At 44.7% G+C, this 22329-nt stretch overlaps 1 protein-coding gene across 6 annotated transcripts in view; it reads right to left on the bottom strand.

Annotated features, from left to right (window-relative positions):
• HLCS (holocarboxylase synthetase) overlaps nucleotides 1–22329 on the bottom strand; it is a 229498-nt gene that overhangs the window by 159508 nt on the left and 47661 nt on the right. The gene's annotated exons all lie outside the window — the stretch shown is intronic.

The raw sequence follows: 22329 nt of genomic DNA, 5'->3' as shown, positions 1-22329 counted from the left end.
TATGGACTGAACATTTGTGTGCCCCCCCCACCCCGAATTCACATTGAAATTGAAATCCCCAAGGTGATGGCATTAGGAGGTGGGTGGAGCCCTCCTGAATGGGATGTGGGAATGGCCCTTATAAAAGCAACTCCAGAAAGATCCTTCACCCTCTCCACCAAGCAGGGGCACAGCAAAAAGAGAGCTCTCTCACCCCAACAGAGGGTTCTCACCAGAACCAAACATGGCAGCAACCTTGATCTCAGACGTGGAGACTCCAGAAGTGTGAGAAATAAATGTCTGTTGTTTATAAATCACCTGGATCTATGCTATTCTGTTTTAGCAACCTGAACTAAGATACCTCCAAACCTCACATCTGGCCATTAGTTATAACCAATGCCTTCAACTTTGGTCAATGCCCTTAAGGTATAAAGTGAACAGATCTGAATTGCCTTTATCAAATTCCCCAGGACAGTCAGAGGTCACAAAGGCATCACAAAGGCTAATGACCCATATCGGTGAATAGGTTAAATCACAAAAATAAAGGGAAAATAATCCAGATAACAAGTATTTCTTAACTAACTGCAGTTTTCATTAACTCAAGCAGAGAGTTAAAGGGTTATTCAGCAGCTGCAGGCAATGTATTATTTCCATTCCAAGTCAATGAAACGAGAAAGAAAGAGCTAGCACCAGGTAACACTTTCAGAACGGGAATAAAGCAAGGAATCTCCTCTGGAGTGAATTATCCAACTGGCCACCTATATGTCATTCATCTAAGAAATACATACGGAGCACCCAGTATGTCTCAAAAATAGTACCACAGCATAAAGAGGGGCAGAAGGACAGGTATGTACACATACGACTACAAGTTAGTGTGACAAGTGCTTAAAAAAGGCATTCAAGCTAGTTAAATATACACATCCTTTGGCAAAGTGAGTCAGCCTGACCCATCAAATGTAACCACTTATTCTTATTTGCATGCAAGTTAGGAGCCAGATTCTCAAGGAATTACATTATCACTTTGTATCTACTAATCACTAAAGTAATATCCCCAATTACTTGTTTTTGAAAGCAATACTTAAGAAATGCACAAACATGCAAAATAAAATCGATGAAAGCAAGGCACAGGGGGTTTTGTTCTTAACACCTCTTTCACATAATCTCTCAAGACTTACCCAGAGCCAACGAAATTACTCAAAACAAAGATAATCTAAAAGATATAAAATGAGACCTGGAACCTCTTAAGAGGGATAACTGTATACCACCTATAATTCTCTGAAGTATTTATATTCACTGAAGTGAAATACAACTTTAAGTCATCAGGTAAAACTGAGTACACAAGACACACTTAGGCTCCTCCTCCCATCATCCCTGGACAAAGGAATAAAATTCTGGTTGCAAGACATATCAAAATTACTACCTGTTTGATGCCAATCTGCCTGATAGGTCGTCTCAGATGCACTCAGGTTACAATGACTCACTACAGAAGTAGCTGCTAACATATGTAGGAAAAAAGAATTCATTCATGATTCTTGGCTTAACTCTACTAATGACAACCAATGCCATATGGAAATGCCACTCCCAAATCTACCTAATTTTTTTAATTCAAATACCGGACTGTAGCAAAAATGTCACTTCTTTAGGGAAGACTTCTCTGACCCACAACCCTCCCAATCTACATTAGAACTCTTATTCATAAACAGTGACTTTACAGCACTTATCAAATTGCAATTCTATAATTTATATGACCATTTATTCAATGTCCCACTGTCTTGCTAGAATGTAAGCTCCATAAAGACAGCATATACACATTTCTGTCTTGCTCCCAACTGTATCCATGGCAGCCAGCACCAGATCTGGCAAATAGCCCATGCTTAATAAGCATTCATTATACAAATGCACATTAAATTCCTTCTGAAGTAAAACTCCACCAGTTACATATATATATATCTGTATTCCAAGAGGTAAAATGCAAAAAAGGCACCGATAAGCAATGGTCTTGATATGGATACATAAGCCTCAAAAAGAAATCTGAAATCTTTGAAAGCCGCTGCAGTCCTACTGAAAACAAAACAACTGCTATCAAATTTCACCACAATGAAATTCATAAAAGCCTTCTAATTAGTGTTATTTTGTTAACATTTAAACCACAAGAACTTGTATTTACCTTTCTCTAAGATTTCAAGCTTACTGAATACAATTCAGGTGCAACCAAAAACTGAATGTTTTATAGTCACATAAATGCTGGCCCTTTGAATTGGCCACAGCAGTAGGGTAACACTAGCCAATCTCAAAAAAGGTGAATATGGCTTTATTTCTTATTGGGACATGTTGCATACAACAGGAAAACCCCAAGGAATCCACATACAAAAAAGCACTTGACTAGGAAGCGAGCTTAGCAAGGTTGCAAAATACAAGGTCAATATACAAAAATTGGGTGTCTTTCTACATACTAGCAATGAATACTTGGGAGTCTGAAATTTTTTTTTAAATACCGTTTTCAGTGGCGTCGACAGATCTGAAACATTTAGGGATAAATTAAACAAAATGTGTCAGACCTGTACACTTAAAACTACAAAACACTCATGAATTAAAAATTTTAAAAGCCCTAAATAATTGAAGAGATATGCCATGTTCAGAATCAGGAAACACAATACTGTTAAGATGTCAATTCTTCTCCAAATTGATTTATGGATTCAGTGCAATCCCAATCAAAATCCCAGGCATTTTTTTGTAGAAATTGGTAAGCTGATTTTAAAACTTGCACAGAAAGGGAAAAGACCTTGAATGGCCAAACAATTTTGGGAAGAAAAGTGATGGAAGTCTTACAAAATCTGATTTCAAGACTTATCCTAAAACTGCAGCAATCAAGACAGTATCATATTAGTATACAGATACAGACTACTGAAATGGAAGAGAAGCCAGAAATAGAGCCACACATACATATCCAGTTGATTTTTGACAAAAGCATCAGGGCAATTCACTTGATAAAGGACCATCTTTCTTTCTTTCTTTAATATTTTATTTATTCATTTGTCAGAGAGAGAGCACACAAGCAGGGGGATCAGCAGGCAGAGAGAGAAGCAGGCTCCCCACTGAGCAAGGAGCCCAATGCAGGACTAATCCCAGGACCCCGGGATCATGACCTGAGCTGATGGCAGACACTTAACCGACTGAGCCACCCAGGTGTCCCAGGATCATCTTTCAAAACACGGTGCTGAAACAACTGAACATCCATATGCAAAAAACAAAACAAGACATAACAAAGGTGACCCTTATACCTTCTAGGTACACAAAACTTGAAATGAACTGCAGACCCAAATATGAAACTTCCAAAATAAAATAAATGAAAGAAACTTTCTGACCTTGGGACAGGTAAAGTCCTTCTCAGATAAATCAAAAGCATGAACCAGAGAAGAAGAAAATAATAAGCCGGATTTCATTAAAATTAAGAATTGCTGCTCACTGGGGCACCTGGTGGCTCAGTTCGTTAAGCATCTGCCTTTAGCTCAGGTCATGATCTCAGGGTCCTGGGATGGAGCCCGGTGTAGGGCTCCTTGCTCAGCGGGGAGCCGGCTTCTCCCTCTGCCTGCCGCACCCCCTGCTTATGCTCTCTCTTTCTCTGCCAAATAAATAAATAAAATCTTTAAAAAAAAAATTGCTGCTCATCAACAGATAATGTTAAGAAAAATGAAAAGACAACAGACTGAGAGAAACTATTCTCAATACATATGTCTGGCAAAAGATTTGAATCCGTAACATAAGAAGAACTCTTAAATCAGAATTATAAGAAAACCAACAATTCAACATAGAACATCAGTGAAAAGATTTGGACACCGCCCAAAAGAAAACATCAGCTGGCCAACGAGCACATGAGAAACTGCTTAGCATCATTTATCACCAGGGAAATGCAAATTAAAACTACAATGAGCTACCACGACACACCCACTAGAATGGATTAAATTTTAAATTCGGACAATATCTAGTTTTGGCAAAGAAGTGATAACTGGAACTTTTGAAGATTACTGATGTCAATATAAAATGGTACAAGGAGGGGTGCCTGCATGGCTCAGCCAGGTGAGCGTCTGACTCTTGATTTCGGCTTAGGTCACGATCTCAGGGTCGTGAGGTGGAGCCCCATATCGGGCTCCACACTCAGCGGGGAGTCTTCCTCTCTCCCTCTCCCTCTCTCTCTTTGCCCCTCTCCCTGCTCATGCTCTGTTTCTCTCCCTCTCTCTCTCAAATAAATAAATAAATCTTTTTAAAAATGGTACAGTGATTCTGGAAAACAAGTTGGCAGTTTCTTATCAAATTAAACACACACCTACCATATGACCCAGAAATTCTATTCCTAAGTATTTACCCAAGAGAAATAAAAACACACATCCACACAAAGACTTGTACATGAATGGTCATAGCATAACTTTACTCACAATAGCCAAAAATTACAAACAACCCAAATGTCCACTAACAGGTGAATGGGTAAATAAGTTATGGCTTATCCATATGAGGCAAACACTATGTGGCAATAAAAAGGAATGAACTACTCATCTATGCAACAACATGGATGAATCTCAAGATCATAATGCTGGTTTTTAAAAAAAGAGAAAACAAAGAAGAGTATATACGGTATGATTTAATTCAGATGAAACTTCAAAAAAGACAAACAATGAATCATGGAACACCACATCAAAAACTAATGAGGTACTATATGGTGTGACTAACGTAACATAGTCAAAAAAAAAAAAAGACCAATTTAATCTATATAGTGATAGAAAGCAGATCCGAGACTGCTGACGCTGGTCATGGGGGTGCAGAGCGGATGATGGCTGACTGAGGAAAAAAGGAGGGAATCTTGTAGGATACTGGAACGTTCTATATCTTGTTTGTAATGGTGGTTATTCAGACATATACATTATCAAACCCTACACTGAAATGGGTGCATTTTCTTGAATATAAATCATATTTAAGTTGATTTTTTTGAAAAAAATGTAAATAATAACAAGCTCCTACAACACTAAATGATAACTAAAGTCCATGAGACTCCATAGTCACTCACGCCCAAAAAAACACCAGTATCCCAACTTCTGAAGAAATGAATGCTTACTTTTACACTGAGTGCAAATACACAGGAGTGGCTACTCTAAGGTTAGTTAACATATTGTAACCTCTGCTACGGGCAGTGCAACTAAGATCAGAGGCATACAATATTCTGTGTCACATCACACTAGAGCATTTCAACCCATCTCTTGTCCTATCTGCTACGTCCACCCATCTAGCAAGATCCACTGGGTGAAAGGCAACCACACCTCTTAACTCAGCGATGGATTCAAAATATTTATTGCCATCTGTTTGTGTGTGGGTGCTCCTTTTCCCAAGAAACACCAAATAACTGATCTTAACCAATAAAGGTTTTCTATCTCAGAGAACATTTGCCTCATTGTAAATAATCGAATTAGTTGTGCTTCACTCATAACAGTGCCCATTGCTAGGCAACCAGAAGTAGGCAAATCAGAAAATGAATCCACAGAGACATGGAACACAAGCTCTTTTTATGGGTGTCTCATGCTCTGTTAAATACTCTCAGGGAAACAGGAGCAGATATTCTTCTACTCTCACAGAATTTAGATGAAGCAACCCAATTCTTGGTATTAGTATTTTCCAAACAAATATTCACAGCCAATTTCACATTGACTCAGTGTCTTCACGCAAGTGACCAAGGCACACAGCGTAGCGGATCTTTATAATCAAAAGATGTCCCTCCTGGAAGAGCAGGACGTTTTTTGGTCCTGACCTCATTTAAGGCAGGGATTGCTCATTTGGCAGCTTCAGGGTGGACTTTCATTCTGAGCACCAATACCAAGCAGAGCGGGGTCTGAGATGTGTTCTCCTCACCTGACTGGTCCCCTATGCAGATGCTTCTGTCCCAGCCCCACTGACCCCACTGCAGTCTGATCATCCCTCGCCTAACTTGTCCAGATTCCTCTTTGGATAGCACTGCATCCCAGTCTGGGTTCCCAAGACCCCTGCCTTCCTGTGTCCCCAGATATGCTCAGCCACCAGTCCCAAGCACTGTTACCCCAGAATGAATGGATTGGACCTGGAGGGGCTTGTAGCTTTAGTGACACACTGCTGAAACCAATCCATCCCCCACATCCCCACAAGCATCCAGGTCACCCACTGCCAAAAGACCACCCACAGGCCAAAATGAACCCACAGGAGATGTGTTTTATTTGGGCCACTCATTTTGAACTAGTTGCTAACTCTCAAAAATCATGACATTTCACATCAAATATCCTGTTGCTTTGGAATAAGTGGAAACTCTTTCCCACATGGCATAACTGGTTGGGGCCAAGCGGCACGGCCCTCATTACTTGGGGACACACTCTCCTGCTGGACTCTCAGATGCCACCTCTTCTGCCCCATAGGCATTTGGGTTGGAGACCACTCATCTTGGTCCTATATCAAGTCTGGCATCAATGAAGCAGGATCTCCCATGGGGCCCTCGATGATGTTTCTTTCTAGTTATGTCCATCTTAATTCCTCACAGTGAGTCTAGTGATACTGAGTCTCAAGATAGAAGGAGTCCAATTTGACGGGTCCTCAAAAGTAAACAGTATTAACACATGGTCCAGATATTCCATTCCCAGATGTATACCCAAAAGAAGTGAAAGCAGGGACACAAACAGATACTTGAACACCAATGTTCACAGTAACATTGTTCACAATAGCCAAGTAGAAATAATCCAAGTGTCGACAGCCAAATCAACAGACAAATGGACAAATGAAATGTGGTTTATACATACAATGGAGTATTAATTAAACCACACAAAGGAATGAAGTTCTGATAGAAGCCATGTCATGAATGGACCTTAAAAACATGATGCTAAGTCAAATAAGCCAGATGCAAAAGGACAAATACCATGATTCTATTTATGTGAAATATCCTAGCACAGGCAAATTCACAGAAACAGAGTAGAAGAGAGGTTATCAGGAGCTGAGGCGAGAAAGGAATGGGGAGTTACTGATTAATGGGTACAGAGTTCCTGTTTGGTGTGATGACAGTTTTGGAAATAGACAGTGGTAATGTTTACACAACCTTGTGAAAGAAATTAATGCCACTGGGCCCCTGGGTGGCTCAGTTGGTTGAGCAGCTGCCTTTGGCTCAGGTCATGATCCTGGAGTCCCTGGATCGAGTCCCGCATCAGGCTCCCTGCTCGGTGGGGAGTCTGCTTCTCCCTCTGACCCTCCCCCCTCTCATGTGCTCTCTCTCATTCTCTCTCTCTCTCTCTCAAAATAAACAAATAAAATCTAAAAAAAAAAAAGAAATTAATGCCACTAAATTCTACACTTAAAAATGGTTGATAGCATATTTGATGTTTCAATTATTTTAGCACAATAAGAAAAGAAGAGGGGTCAAGGTCTCAACCTTTTGCTCTGCCCCCATCGATCTGCCCGGCATACGGAGAGGACGCGAAGGGGCAACCTGTGTGCCACCCAAGCCCTCAGCATTAGTAACACCCAAACCATACAGGCAGTAAGTCAGAGCTGGATTTGAACCCAAGAAGCCCAGTCGGCCTCGTTCCCAAATCCCTGCGCTAATTCCTATCTCATAGTCCCCAGCAAGAGGACCTAACCCAAAGTAAAGCAACATAGGACCGGCTTATTTACGTAAGCAAAATGTTGAGGGCGTCACAAAGAAAGACACAAATTCAATATAACATGCAACTGTGAAATAGTGATAAAATATGTATATGTGGCTTGGAGCCAGAGTGCATGGGAGAGAGTAGAATGTTCGGCAGTAGAAACTTAAATCTGGGGGCGCCTGGGTGGCTCAGTCGGTTAAGCGTCTGTCTTTGGCTCAGGTCATGATCTCAGGGTCCTGGAATAGAGCCCTGAGTCAGGCTCCCTGCTCAGCGGGGAGTCCGCTTCTCCCTCTCCCTCTGTGCTCACTCTCTCTCAAATAAATAAATAAATACAATCTTGGAAAAAAAAAAAAAACTTAAATTTGAAGCTTGGGTCTACCATTAATTAACTCTGTCTACTTAGGCAGTCCTAGACCAGGACATTTTCACGAAGAAACAAAGTTTTATCATTTAAGTGTGTTATCACTCACTACCCTCTGCGTTCCACTGGAAAGAGTGTATCCGGAAGGCTTCCCCTGAAGGGCTACTTAGGGAACTGTGGGCAGTTAAGAGAAGCAAAGAGCTAAGAGATGGAGAAGCACCTGGGCCAGCGATGGGCCTGAAGGAGGAAAAGGCCAGAGCTGCCCACAAGGGCCAGAAGCCGAGAGGGAGGAGGAAATCTGTCCACTTGCTCACCTCCCGCCCGTGCAGCCTTGGAGCCAAAAGCCACCAGAGCCCGGGAAGGGGCAGACAACAGGGGGTCAGGGTAAACTGGGCAGGGGCCAACACACCTGCTGAGGGAGACCCCAGAGCTGCTCGGAAACGGTTTGGAGTGGGGGAGGCCTCTCTCTGAAGTGAGTGCCTCTCACAGATGGGCCCTGAGGCCCAGCGGAAAGATGAATTTCAACACATGCAGATCCTTCACTAGTGTCGAGACCACACCTGGGATGGCAACCCAGCAACGCCAAAGGACTCAGGACAGAGGGCATCAGGTACCTAAATCCACCGGACAGGAGTACCTCGGGAGCTGGACCTGTCGCAGTCATTCTAGGTCCCCACGCCTGGGACACAGTAGACACTCCATAAATGTCTGTTGAACTGTATTCCTTTTATTAGGTAACGGTATCGCTCCGGCTTGGGCTCTGAAAGGCCACAGATTTACTGCATTTTTTGTTACCTGCCAACTAGTGAAGACCACAAAAGGATCGGGCGGAGCAGTAAAACAGAGGTAATGAATCCGGCATTTCTAACAAGGCTGCTTTTAATAGGCATCACACCTCGACGGGGCCAAATGGGCTCGTTTGGGAGGTGAAATCCATTCTGCAAGCGCGCAGAGCAGAAGTCGGCCGTGGACGGCGCTAAAAGAAAGGGAGGCGCTCCGGGTCGGGGCTCAGGCACCGCTTCCCCGCGAGACGCGCTGACTTGCCCTGACAGGGCTCGCGGCCTGGGGCTCTACATCCGCACAAGTCTCCGGGGCCTTCATTAAGCCTGCCTGTGCGAACCGCCCGCCCTTTGTCCTGGTCCAACACAAACAGGCTCCTGACTGAGCGGGGCCACGGGGGGTGGGGGGGGCAGGAAAGCTCGGTGCTGGGGGCCCCGCGCGAGTGGTGGTGGGGGGAGCCAGGAAAGCTCGGTGCTGGGGCCCCGCGCGAGTGGTGGTGAGGGGAGCCAGGAAAGCTCGGTGCTGGGGCCCCGCGCGAGTGACTGGGGGGGAGCCAGGAAAGCTCGGTGCTGGGGGCCCCGCGCGAGTGGTGGTGGGGGGAACCAAGAAAGCTCGGTGCTGGGGCCCCGCGCGAGTGGTGGTGGGGGGAGCCAGGAAAGCTCGGTGCTGGGGGCCCCGCGCGAGTGACGGGGGGAGCCAGGAAAGCTCGGTGCTGGGGGCCCCGCGCGAGTGGGGACACCCGTGGCGGCCTGTCCTGCGCACATGCCGCCAGCCGCGAACGATGCCGGGCCAGGCGCAGGCCGACGTGGAGGACCCATCTCGAACCATCCGCGCAGCACCTGCGGCCCGGCCTCAAGCCCCCCAGCGCGCGGCACGTGGAAGCAGCAGAAACCCCCCGCCCCTCAACACAGAATCGGGTCAACAGCTGTCCGCACCGCCTGCTCCGGGCCTCTGTTTCTTCATCTTTAAATCAAGAAACCTGGAACATCCAGGACTCAGCTTCAAGATTCGATGTGTAGTCGCCAAGGTTTAATGCTCCATTAAAACCGCGCCATCATCCGCAGAATTCCAAAAGGAAGTGCCACATGGTACCTGGCAAGGAGAGATGAAGCCGGCCGGAGGTGCCTTCAGGGAAGGCCGAGCGCCTCCTACTCCAGGCCACTCATTTTAAGCAAAGGTTCATCTCTCTGTTGGACGGGCTGTCACCGGGACACCCTGGAAAGCTCAGAGAATCCCAGGGCACGGCACGCTGTGGGGGCCGGCGAGGGGCACAGGACACCGGCCTCGGTGCCTTCAGAGGGAAGGTACTCGTAGTTCACGGCAAGGAACCGCGGGCCGACCGGCACAAACCCGGCAGTTTCTAGATGGGAAAGCACGTTAATAACAGATAAAACCTTTCTGCCTTTCTCCTACACTCCTAAACGCCACCTGGTCAGTGTTCCTCGACAGCGGATTCTTTTAAACTGTTTAACATGGTTGTTTATGAAATCCCCATCATACCTGAATAAACAGTGACAGAACTAGATTGGAGGGGCAGCCAGTCCGAGCTGGGTGGGCTCTTTGCTGCCAGCCTGTCTCCCAAGGCCCCTCGGGTGTCCCAGACAGGGCAGCAGGGAAGCGTTTCACGATCCGTTAGTGGGAAAAGCCAAAACGCTTCCTAAGTGTTCAAACAAAACGCTCTTACTAAATGCCTACTATAGGCCAAATACTGGGAAGGGGCATAAAGATTAACAACATATGGTCCTTGCTTTCAAATGATCTTGTATTACAGCTTAATGGGGCAGACAGATAGTCACATAAATAATACAACAGCGTTTGTACACTACTTACAGTTTACCCCTCCCCCCCCCAAAAAAAAGTTCTTATGGAAGCAAGCAATCAGATCTAAAGTTCCCAAGTCACAATACTTGGGTTAGAAAGTTGAAAGAAAAATTGTAAATCCTATACTCATGACGTGGTCATCAGTGGAATTTCCCTAGATCGGGGGTAGAAACCCTTTGTTGGGCATAAAAGATCAACTAGTTGCCCTCCTAACACGTGGCTCCAAGATGTTTTATGTTCTGTAATTCGGAATTTTTAAGATATAAGAATTTTAGACATGCTGGCTGATGTGAAGATGGGATGTGCCCACAGCACAGCCCAGTAGGGGGATGACCAGCCATCCAGAACCACTACAAACCAGTAGGCTTTACTTCAAATAAAGAAAACAAGCCCAAGGCCAAGCACAAACTAACACCACTCTCTTGCCAACTCCCTAGAAGCAACGCTACCAAAGCCTCATGCTCCCATAAATAACTTATAAGTTGTATGCTTTGTGTTTTACTTAAAGGCAGTAAAGTATACATCTTCCAAAAAACAAAACAAAAAACGCCAAACCCTCTTTGTCAAGAAAACGTAGCAAAATGTTAACAAGGGTGAACCAAGGTGATGGAGCTACATACGGTTTATGTACTATTCTTTCGTACTTTTTTAGGTTTTTTTTTTTTCTTTTTAATAAAAAGTTGAAGTCAAAACGAAGGGATTTGCTCCTTGAGGCTCTAAGGCCCCTCCAGCTCCAACATTCGCTGTGTATTTTGTTCTGCCATCAATCCTGGAATCATCAAAGACACAGCCTTTGTAACAAAAAACTAAAAATCAAAAAAACAAAACCACCACCAAGAACACCTTCTAGCGTTTCACATTTTAGTTGAATCAGCATGACCCCTGCATTGGGGCAGGGATGCTAAGGCCACTCCGGGTAAGAACACCTCCCCAAAAATCCAGATTGCCATCGTCATGGGCCCTTCCTCCCCAGAGGTCTGGATCTGGAACAGTCCAAACGCAGGACCTACTCTTCCCTGAACACAAACCCCAGTACATTTGTGAAGCTTTTCAGTCTATGTGGAATCAGTGTATTAATAACAGCTTATTGGCACTGAATGAGAAACACACAAGTCTTCATCTTGGGTCTTGAATCGGGTCCAGGTCCTACGTAATACCTGGCTGGAAGGGATACAGCTGTAAGCATGCTTGGTGACTGGAGGCCATGTCGTGAGACCTGAGGTTTGAAACCAGGATTGGTAGCTTAACAAAATTTACTGGTTGTAGAAAAAGTAAACTTGCCTCTAGGGAGGTGAGCTCAGACTCACCATTCTGACAGCAGCCCCTGGTGACCAGTTTAGTGAAAAGTGTTGGCTCTGATGCTTGAAAGCTCCGACCTTGCCTTAATGAAGGTTGCTGCAAGCAGAAAATCCACTCTAGGTGACAGCTGGGGGGGGGGAGGTGAGGTGATTAGGGAAGCAGCAAAAATTCAAACTACAGTGCACCTTTGGGTCACATAAATTGCCAAGTCATTAGGTTACCTGTTGCTTGCATTTAAAAAAAAAATGTAGTACTGTCTTGCAAAAGTAGAAAAAAAAAATGACAATTCATTTTGAAAGGGCAAGATAATAATACCAGGCAGGTAATACTGACCTTAGTTTGAAAGTTAACCTCATTCCTTAACTGTGTAGAAAACCTGTGAATAGTCAAGGAGCACCGACTCCTATACAAAATAAAGCGTGTTCTGTCTACTTCCCGACACAGCACCACCCTAATTTCCACATACCGAATACTGGGAATTCTTACTGGAATATAAGGAATCGTTCCGTGTGGCAGAAACTTCTAGAAAATGCTATCATTCCTTCAGAGAGTAAAATAAAATCAGATTGTAAGGGAGGCCTGATTTCTAGTGCTGCGGATTCACCGATTTACTGGATGCAACTAGGAGAATGTTCAGAGGCCGACAGTTGGCTTCAAAGGGGGAGACCTATAAGAAGTGGAAGCCACAAGCTCCAAGCCGAGTTCTTCGTAAGGTGCACTCTGTCCTCAGCCAGGAGAGAACAATCTGGAAACAATCTGGTGGGCAGCTGCTCTCATCAACAAACTGTTTATTGTAAGAAAGTGGCTGGGTCAAAGGCTAAACATCAACCTGAACCGAAAGCATACGGAGCAAAAATCCATACCGTCCCCGCTGAAGAAACCAGGACTTCTTGTGCAGAAAAGAGAGGGAGAGAAACTCCTGCCTCGCTCTGAACGGGCAAGCGCCACACAGATCTGCTGCATTTCTACGCACGGTTGTTTTGCATGCTATTACAAATGATTTTCTGCTGCTATTTTCAGAACGGCCTCATAACAAGGGCTAAAATACGGCATTTCAAGAGACACAGAAATCTACTTTCTAAAACACGTCCCCCAAAAAGTTATACTGGTTTCTACCTGGTTGCTTCCTTCTTGCATTTGTTGTATAAAGAGGGGAACCAACATGCCTGTACACAATGCACGGATGATACGGCCCATCTTTAAGTATGTCTCATCCGAAAATGGAACACCAACTGGGTATGAGATTATACAAAGGAACAGATTTATTTTAGGTGTATCAGTGGTATTCTGGTTATGATTTTAAACAGAGCTCTCATATTTTAGAAACACTAAAATATTTACAGATGAAAAATCTGATATAAATATCTGGGATTTGCTTCAAAATAATATGGAGGAGTGGACAGAATTAGATGAAATAAGACTGGCCAGAATAAAAATCTGTGACGCAGAGTTCATGAGTTCATTTTCTGTTTCCTTTTGTACGTTTGAAATTTTCTACAAAACGTTTCCTTTGATGTGTGGATACAGTTTAACAGTTACTATGAAAAAGAAAAAAGAAACCATTTTCTTAAATATGAGAAAAGTATTAACCTACCAACACAAATGCAATGATTCCCAGTAAGGACACATATGTACCACGGTATTACTAGGGGTCCAACCGGACTGTTTCAGAGACGTCTGAAACAGGGTTGTTGTATTCCGAGTCAAACCGTGGAGAGGTAGAAAGAGATGTCCTGTGTGTTCCCAGTGTGTTCAGGGTCCAGCAGGTCAGCATCGGACATCAACAGCACCACAAGATGGTATTTAATTGCATTAGGGAAGCATGAGGACATATGTGAGCTGGTAAGGAAACCCAACTGACATAAATAACCACATTTTTAAAACAGCCCATTTAGCAGACAAATTTTGAAACCATAACTTGAGTGCAAATTTGAGGCTCCTGTATATTGCATTGGTAATTCTTAAATTAACAGGAAAATCAATTTGAGAAAGAACCTGAAGTAAATAAAGCAGAGAGCAAAACAGTCTTTCACTGTGCTTAAATTAACTGTGCAAAGGCACCTACCAATGATTTCAAATTGTTCCAGTATAAAGATGAAAATGGTAATAACCACAAATTCTTACCAAAAAAATGCATCCAAAGGAATTATTTAAAAGTTTAAATTTTTTTTTTTTTGCATCTGATTGCTTTGCTGGGACCAGCATTAATACCGGAGTCCTGGAAAGAATGTGAAAGGCCATCTCATCTACCCTCCCACAACAGAACAGAGAAGATTTGATCATGAGAATCTGGTGACAGTGGGCTGTCCTTTAAAAAGCCACCTTGCAGGGCGCTTGGGTGGCTCAGTCGTTAAGCGTCTGCCTTCGGCTCAGGTCATGATCTCAGGGTCCTGGGATCGAGCCCCACATCGGGCTCTCTGCTCATTGGGGAGCCTGCTTCTCCCTCTCCAACCCCCCCCTGCTTATGTTCCCTCTACCGCTGTGTCTCTCTCTGTCAAATAAATAAAATCTTTAAAAAAAATTAAAAATTAAAAAGCCACCTTGCACAACAAACTCTTTTGGCCAGTCTGAGACATCACACGTAATCCCATCATCACCGAAACAAAATACATGCAAAAGAGGAGAATCTTCAAAATTACAGACCTTTGACTTGTAAGGCCCTCGAAAGACTAAAAAAGCCAGAGGAAAAACCTCAATATTCATACCTGTGGAAAGCACTAGAGTAATAATCTAGACAATTCTAAGGCAGAAAGAGTCTGGACATTCCCCATTCCCCCATCCCTCAAAAAAATGGAGCATTGGGGCACCTGGGTGGCTCAGTCGTTAAGCGTCTGCCTTCGACTCAGGTCATGATCCCGGGGTCCTGGGATCAAGCTCCATGTAAGGCTCCCTGCTCAGCAAGGAGTCTGCTTCTCCCTCTCCCTCTGCACGTCTCCCTAGCTTGTGCTCGCATGCTCCCTCTCTCTCAAATAAATAAAATCTTAAAAAAAAAAACAAAAAACAGAGCATCATTTTTTAATTTATAGAACCACAATTTGGTGTTTTCTTTTTAAAGCCCCATTTCCAGGGCACCTGGGTGGCTCAGTCGTTGGGCGTCTGCCTTCGGCTCAGGTCATGATCCCAGGGTCCTGGGATTGAGTCCCATGTTGGGCTCCCTGCTCCGCGGGAAGCCTGCTTCTCCCTCTCCCACTCCCCCTGCTTGTGTTCCCTCTCTCTCTGTCTCTCTGTCAAATAAAAAAAAAAAAAAAACTTAAAAAAAAAGCCCCATTTCCTTATTTACTGAGAATAAAAACAGGAAGGGGGATTAGTGGTGCCATCATCCAATTACTGACTAATAAACCGCTGTATGGAAGATTCGTTTCTGCTCAAAGACAAGAAAACAACTTGTCAAATACTTTCCTATGGCATTAAAAAAGGAAAACTTTACAAGTTTTCTTAGAATACTCACTTCTAATTTTCATTTTAATTGTCAAACTTTTACTTTGCCTGTGGGAGGCAAGTAGGTTTAACTACACGTTTTCACAGTTCAGGGCGCAGGAAAGACTCGCAGCTTCTGACACCAACGAACAGCCCAGCAAGGCACCCATTCAGAATCGGGTGATCCTGCTGGCTGGGGATGGCCAGTCCGCCTTTGCAAGATACTCTATTTAGAATTTCAATTTAAACCTAGGAGGTGCAAGAGCCAAGTGTCAACACAATCCTTCTCTTTACCCAGAAGCCCTATCTCCCCACACCTGGACACACACACAGGAGACACACGAGAGAACTTACACCCAACACCACAAGATTATGTTGTACATACATCTCCATGTGCCGATGCGAAAGTATGTTTCCTTTTTAGCAGGAATCTAGATATTTCACCTAAATCTTCTCTCATCCTCAGGGAAAAAGACCTCTCTGCAAAGGAAGGTTCTATTTCAGCAATCTTATAAGCATTTTCTAGAAGTTTTAGTTAAACATAGGAATATATGCATATATTCAATTTATTCATTCGTTTATAATTTATTTATTTATAGGTTAATTCACATGCTAAAGTTGTAAAGACTCAAATACCACTAAAAAATATCCATTAAAACAAATATTCTAAAGGCTCTAAAATGTTTTCATTCAAAGCCACGTTCCTCAAGTCACCCAATGGGGTCTGACCTCTAGAATTTTTTATGAGGGGCAGGATGTCCAACAATCAATAAGAACCAAAATTACAGTCTATACTCCAGTATTTCTTCTACTGATTATACGATTAAACCAAAGCCAGAAAACGTTTTAAGAAAGAAAAATACAACAGAAGCAGGAGGATAATAGAGAGTTTTTCTAGAAACATCCAGTATCTGGAAGGCTGTGTGAGGCCACACTTGGCGCAACAGCATCTGGAAAAATGCACCCACTCGTAGGCAGCTCCGGGGAGCCAGAACGAGAACACCCTGAGAGTGATTACAGCGCTGTCTGATCTCCGAGAGAAAGAGACAGACAGACAGACTAACCTTAGCCGAGTCCTCCTGCCGCCACGCTGGCCGGCTTTCGCAAGGAAGCCAGCAAGATCTTGGCCTGGATGGCCCCAGCCAGCCTCCCTGCGGAGGTCCAGGAACACCACCACCCTGGCACCCGGGGCTGTCTCTACCCTCCCGCTCAGGCAGGGGAAACAAGATCACACACCATCCGGGGCCACAAATGGCCTGTCAGTTCTAAAACCCTGAAACGTGACCAACATTTTTTCAAGACAGCACAATTCCCGGAGCGACATTCTGGAATTCTTAGCATGAATGGAAACAGAACGTGCTCCCCGCCTGTCATTCCCACGCCCGAAAACTGCAGGAGGATGGTCATCCATGGAGCTCAGGTCTCAGTGCTGGACAGAACCAGCCTCAGCACTAGGTGGCCACCACGGGAACCCTTGGCCGTGCCCTCCCGCCCAGGGCCAGTGTGGGCTCATCCCCTGGGATGTACTTTGTAGGCCTGGGAGACAAAAATTCTGCTCCTAAGAATGTTGCAAGACTTCTAGAGACAGCTTCAGTCGACTTCCCCAGGAGGCAAGGCCATAATCTGTACCCGTTCACACATGGCAGCTATTAGGGAGCTGGTGTGGGAGACAGAAAGCATTTGGTCTTGGAGGACTTTTTATTCCAAAAGGGCCTGTTTCCCATCCACAGATCTGTGACTGCATAAGCGGTGGATATAAATAGTGTGAGGAAATAAAAGTGCCCTTCCTGGGTAGGGTGCTACCCGCAAAGGAAAGGGTAGGAAGAGATGCTCCCTCTCACCTAACCCTCTCCCCCGGGCTGGCCGGCAGGAACTGAACTAGAACAGCACCCACTCCAAGTGGAAAACAACCGAAGCGGCATCCGCCTGGGTCTCCCACAAGCACCTTATAGGTCCCTGCCTGGGCTGCAACCCAGACGTTATTTACTCTGCAGGAGTCTCTTGGAAACATTCTTGTGAAAGTAAGATGCAAATAACAATTTGGTCTATAAGATGGCTGAAAAGCCTCTCCCCACAAAAGACAGACTTAAATAAAAAGGCAGCTAAGGAAAACACCCCATGTATTATCTCTTTTGCATTTCAACGTCAAAACCCATCATGTCACCTTTGCCATAGGTATTATGTGCGTTAACAGGAAGTCAGTTAAAATGAACAAAGCACTTCCAGTTTAGGTGAAGGAAGAAAGAAAGGAGAGAAAGGTATATGAAAGACCCCTAAACATTCATAGCTATAAAAGCTTTTAAATGTCTGCTTTAATCTGCTAGCTGCTCGTTAGCTCGGTACGTATTATAAAATAGTTACCCCACCACCGCGTTAGCCACGTGTCAGACGCTATTCAGGGCGCACCTGGAATTCTGACTTTCTCTCTAATTTGGATCTCTAAAAATTATTTTCTAAGCTGTGTTTTAAAGGAACACTGGAAGTTTCCATCTCACCGTACTTACTTGAGATTCAGAACTAAGATTAAAGGTGGAGAGAGGGAGGATGCCATGCCAAACACTAAGCTAAAACATGGAAAGCAAGAGTTGTTTTTTTTTTTTAATTAGAGAATTTCAATTAACTCAGAAAAATACATGAGATGCTTCACTGCTCCACAACCCGGCTTGCTCTCCCGAGGATAAGGACCCCTGCCCTGGCTTCCCACCTGTCAGGGCCACCGTGAGATCCAGATGAGGCCGAGACACCTGGGGAGGCACCTGGTTACCTATACCGCATGCCACAAGACGGGAATGTGTCTGGATTCCAGAAACTTCCACAGAAAGGTCTCACGCATAGTAGGCACTCAGATGTTTGCTAAACGAAGAGATCATTTAAGAGAAGGAGGAATAAGAACCATGTGGTATGATTTAGTCTCGGTTTCTTCCTAAAGCAACCAACATCAGAAAAGCAGCTCCCCGAGTGGAAGGGACGACACTAGGAAATTTTAATACTTTTACAGATATTGAAACTACTCCTACCTGCTTTTTTGGTGGGGGAGGAGGCATTCCACGGCAAATGATTTGGGGTTGAATCAAAATGAAATGTGATACTAGTTTTTGTTCTAAAGCATAGAGGACCCATCCCACAACACCCACACTACCGAAATTACACACAACATGACAATTTCTGCCGGGTTGCTTTAAAAACAACCCCCATTGTCACTTCTTGTTACGGTTACGTCACAACCCCGAGGCAAAAGAACCGCATACCCTCTCTCTGGCAGGACTCCTGCCAACGTCCTGCCTGCCTCCATCTTAGGACGCCTCCATACCATCAGCTACCAGCCACAAGGAACGCCCAAAAGAATGCCAGGTTTGTAATTTCAGAAAGCCCCAGACCCCCGCAATGATGTCCCAGGGTAGGGGAGCATGCCAAGCAGGCTGTGCGCAGTCCCATCCTCTCCCCCACCTCCCCTGGTCCGGCTGGGGGGTCGAAAGGGACCCACTGAGATCCCATCCCGGCTTGTCCCAATCAACCAGCTGCCCCTCCAAGCACAAACCCCTCGGGCTCGCTTCACACCCTCCCCCCGGCAGAGACAAACATGGAAACAGAGCCCAGATAAATGGAAACGGGAGGGTGAGTTTTTCCGTGGTTCTGCAGGGGAACGAGCTGTGTTTTTCTATCAAATTGGACACACACACTCACACACACACACACACACACACACACACACACGGGTCCCCCAGAGGAAAGGGGTATTCCTGCTAACTTGCCGGCAGCACCAACAGCAGCACCAGGGGCACGAGGTCAGTGTGGTGGCCACCCAGTAATCTGGGGTCAGCCGCATGTCCTCTGAGCCCCTCTCTCTACTCACACCTCTGGGAAGGAAGTTATCTGTTTGAAAGGGCTCCCTGGGTAGACATCAGCACAGCTGTGGTCTTCTCTGAGAAATAGTTCGAAGGGTTCCATCGAGAAACATCCAAGCAGGGGTGGGGGCACTTGAATTACAAGCTTCCGCCAGGACCCCCAGAAGCAGGCGTGAATGCACTGCTGAGGCCCGGGGGCACCCGCCGGGAAGGTGAGAGCCATGATTAAACCCAGCAGCGTAGCTATCACTGGCCACTCACCAGAGTCAAGTCGTTACTAACAAAGCTAACGCTGTTAAAGTAACTAATATAGACGTCAAATATTAAATAAACTATCAATATCTACACAAGAGTCCTTACTTTTGAACACTCAAGTTGTGACCGTTTCTGGGATGCCTTCAAAGTCCAGTAAGAGTAATTTGTGTGCATTTTTAATAACTGGTTTTGCTCCTTATAAAAATAATACATGTATGTTACAGAAAATTTAAGACATACAAAAGTTTAGTATCATCACCCTGAAGCCCACCACCCAGAAATATACCCTAGATTTCTGTATTTCCCTCCAGTCTTTTTTTCTATAGACACATTGGTGGGGTACACATGCTTGTGTGTTTTGTTTGGACAGAGGAATAATTTTGCTGAGGCCTGAATTTCAATCCTGCCCCCTGGGAGTTTCGATTAAACAGGAAGTCCCCGGTCACCCAGAGGCTGCACCTCAGCCAAGCCCTGCTTCCTCGTGGTGTCATGCATGGTGACGCATACGAGGCCATACATGAGTGGATTTTATAGGGGAAATCACATGCTGCTGGGGCGCGTGGGTGCCGGGAAAGGTCTCAGAACACATCTCCAGCAAACACCAAGAATCAACTGTTCTTTGGGTGAGTGTTTTTTTCTACCTGGATCACCCTGCTATTCTTTTCCATTTGTATCGGAGTGATGTGGAAGCTCATAGGTACCTCGTAAGTCTTCTGTACCGTTTGCTATACAGAGCAAGGGCCTAGGCACCAAACTCTGCAAACACAGCTGGTAACTAGTGTGTTTACTGTGTTCTTTCATATCCCCTCCTCGAACAGTACCTAGTACACAGCAAGACGCTTAATGAAAGATGAATATTAACCGTGACGCTGAAATAATTCCTACAGATCCAAAAGAAGATGCCGCCAATATAATGGAAAACTACTAAAGTATGTGGAGCTGGTGCAGAGAGAAAAAAAAAAAAAAGTCTCTGAGCTGTTTCCACAGTCCAGGGAGTCTGTTCACAGGCAGCCTAGCTCAGCAGCGACACCGTGTGGTGAGAGGTGGTTGATTCCCAAAGGCACAGAGCAGCCCGGAGCCCGAAGCAAGCGCAGGCATTGAATCTACTACATACAGGGCAGGTGATGAATCTAAGGATGGGCCATGGAGTACAGATGCTGGGATGACAACATCCTCTCCACGTGCCTTAATTCCATGGGGATCTATGAGATCTAGTAAGAAGGCTGCAGGAAAGAAAACCAAAAAGAATGTACGACCCAGCTCTCTTCCCAATCTGTCAGCCCCAACTATCTGTAAACGCTGAGCCACCTGCACAGTGACTAGAAGATGCTCCTAGACGTCTCCACCTCGGCATTAGAAGACCCCGAGGAATTATGCAGCTGCCTGCAGAAAGACCAGCAAGGTGTGGATCAGTCTACCTTCACATTCATTTGCATGATAATCCTTTAAAGAATTTGTATTTCAGGAAAACATACTCTAACGCCCTGAGTTCTTATATTTCCTTTAACTGCAGATTCAAAGTCTTCTAGGAGTCGATAAAACTAAGAAATGAAGATATACACAACAACCACAAGCTCACACACTCGGGTTCCTCGGGCTCCCCAAGTAAAAAGGAATTTGGAGAAAAGCAGTCGGGAGAAAAAGCAATCCACAGTATAGAGATCCAAGAGCAACCAGACCAATTGGGAGACCCAAAATGAGAAGAGAACGTTTCTGAAAACTGCTCTTTCCCAAACTTATTACATAAAGAGGGACTTCGTAGCCTTGGAGTCTGCGTGGGGTAGACATACAGAACGTCTGCATACAGACGTCTGCATACAGAACGAATACTTGCTTTAATCTTGTTCAAGCACTTCATTCCCAAGGTTTGTGAATCAGGGCCACCAATCAGTAGGGGAAATGCATCCCCCGCCACACGCAATTTAAAAGAACGGAAAGGACAAAACCATGACGTATCTACTGGGTACATTAATATAAGCAGACACGCAATACAAAGCCTCGGCTTAGAGGTGTTTCAGGTTAAAGAACCACGGGAAATGCCCAGAGTTCGAACCTTGAGAACACAGCTTCTTCTTCACTGATACATCCAGGAGTCCAGAGGGGCAAGTCCCAAGACCAGTGCAGTCAGAACGCCCAGGAAAGGTCAAGGAGCACTGCCCCTGGTCCATCTCACTCGTGACCTCAGAACAAGCAGGCATTTCCTCACATATCCGGTCTCAGCCCTCGATGACCAGGAAAGGAGGGAGTGAGAAGATTTAGGAGAGCGACAGTCACAACTCCCCTGGGACCAGTAACCCTTACCTCCGCGGCTCTGCCCCATCCCTCCAAAGTGGGAGGGCGATGGGTGGGCCGTCTATAGGAGGGGAAGCTCTGAGGACCCACTTTATTTTAATATAAGTCACAAGTTGGATCTGATGCTTTTTCTTCTATTAACTGAACATTTAAAATAGAGACAAAGATGTGGAATTTTGAAGTCCCAAGATAAAGGCACAAACCAAAGTCATACCATGAATCCCCGAAAGCAGCCATTTAAAAGAGTCTGGGGCACCTGGCTGGCTCAGTCAGAAGAGCATGGGACTCTTGATCTTGGGGTTATAAGTTCGAGCCCCATGTTGGGTACAGAGATTACGAAAATAAATAAACTTTTAAAATAATTTTTTTAAATAAAAAAGTTAAAAGAGTACAAACTGGCTAAAAACCATAATGAAAATGAAATAAAAGAATGTTTCTTAAATGGAAAAAAAAATCCATTGCAATATCATTCATTTTTAAAATTTAAAACGTCACCTGACGTCTTTTTAGACTAGATACCAGGCACTAGGTACATTATACACACGTAACTTATTAAAACTCCAAACTAATAATAATAATATTAATAATTGGACTGTCTTTTAAATAATATAATTTACACAAAACTTTCACATAT

This window comes from Callorhinus ursinus, unplaced genomic scaffold, assembly GCF_003265705.2.
Source record: "Callorhinus ursinus isolate GAN/ISIS: 27379988/994484 unplaced genomic scaffold, GSC_fseal_2.0 scaffold1, whole genome shotgun sequence".
Taxonomy (NCBI): Eukaryota; Metazoa; Chordata; class Mammalia; order Carnivora; family Otariidae; genus Callorhinus; species Callorhinus ursinus.
The sequence above is the reverse complement of the archived record's forward strand: the minus strand, read 5'-3'. Positions and strand labels throughout refer to the sequence as shown.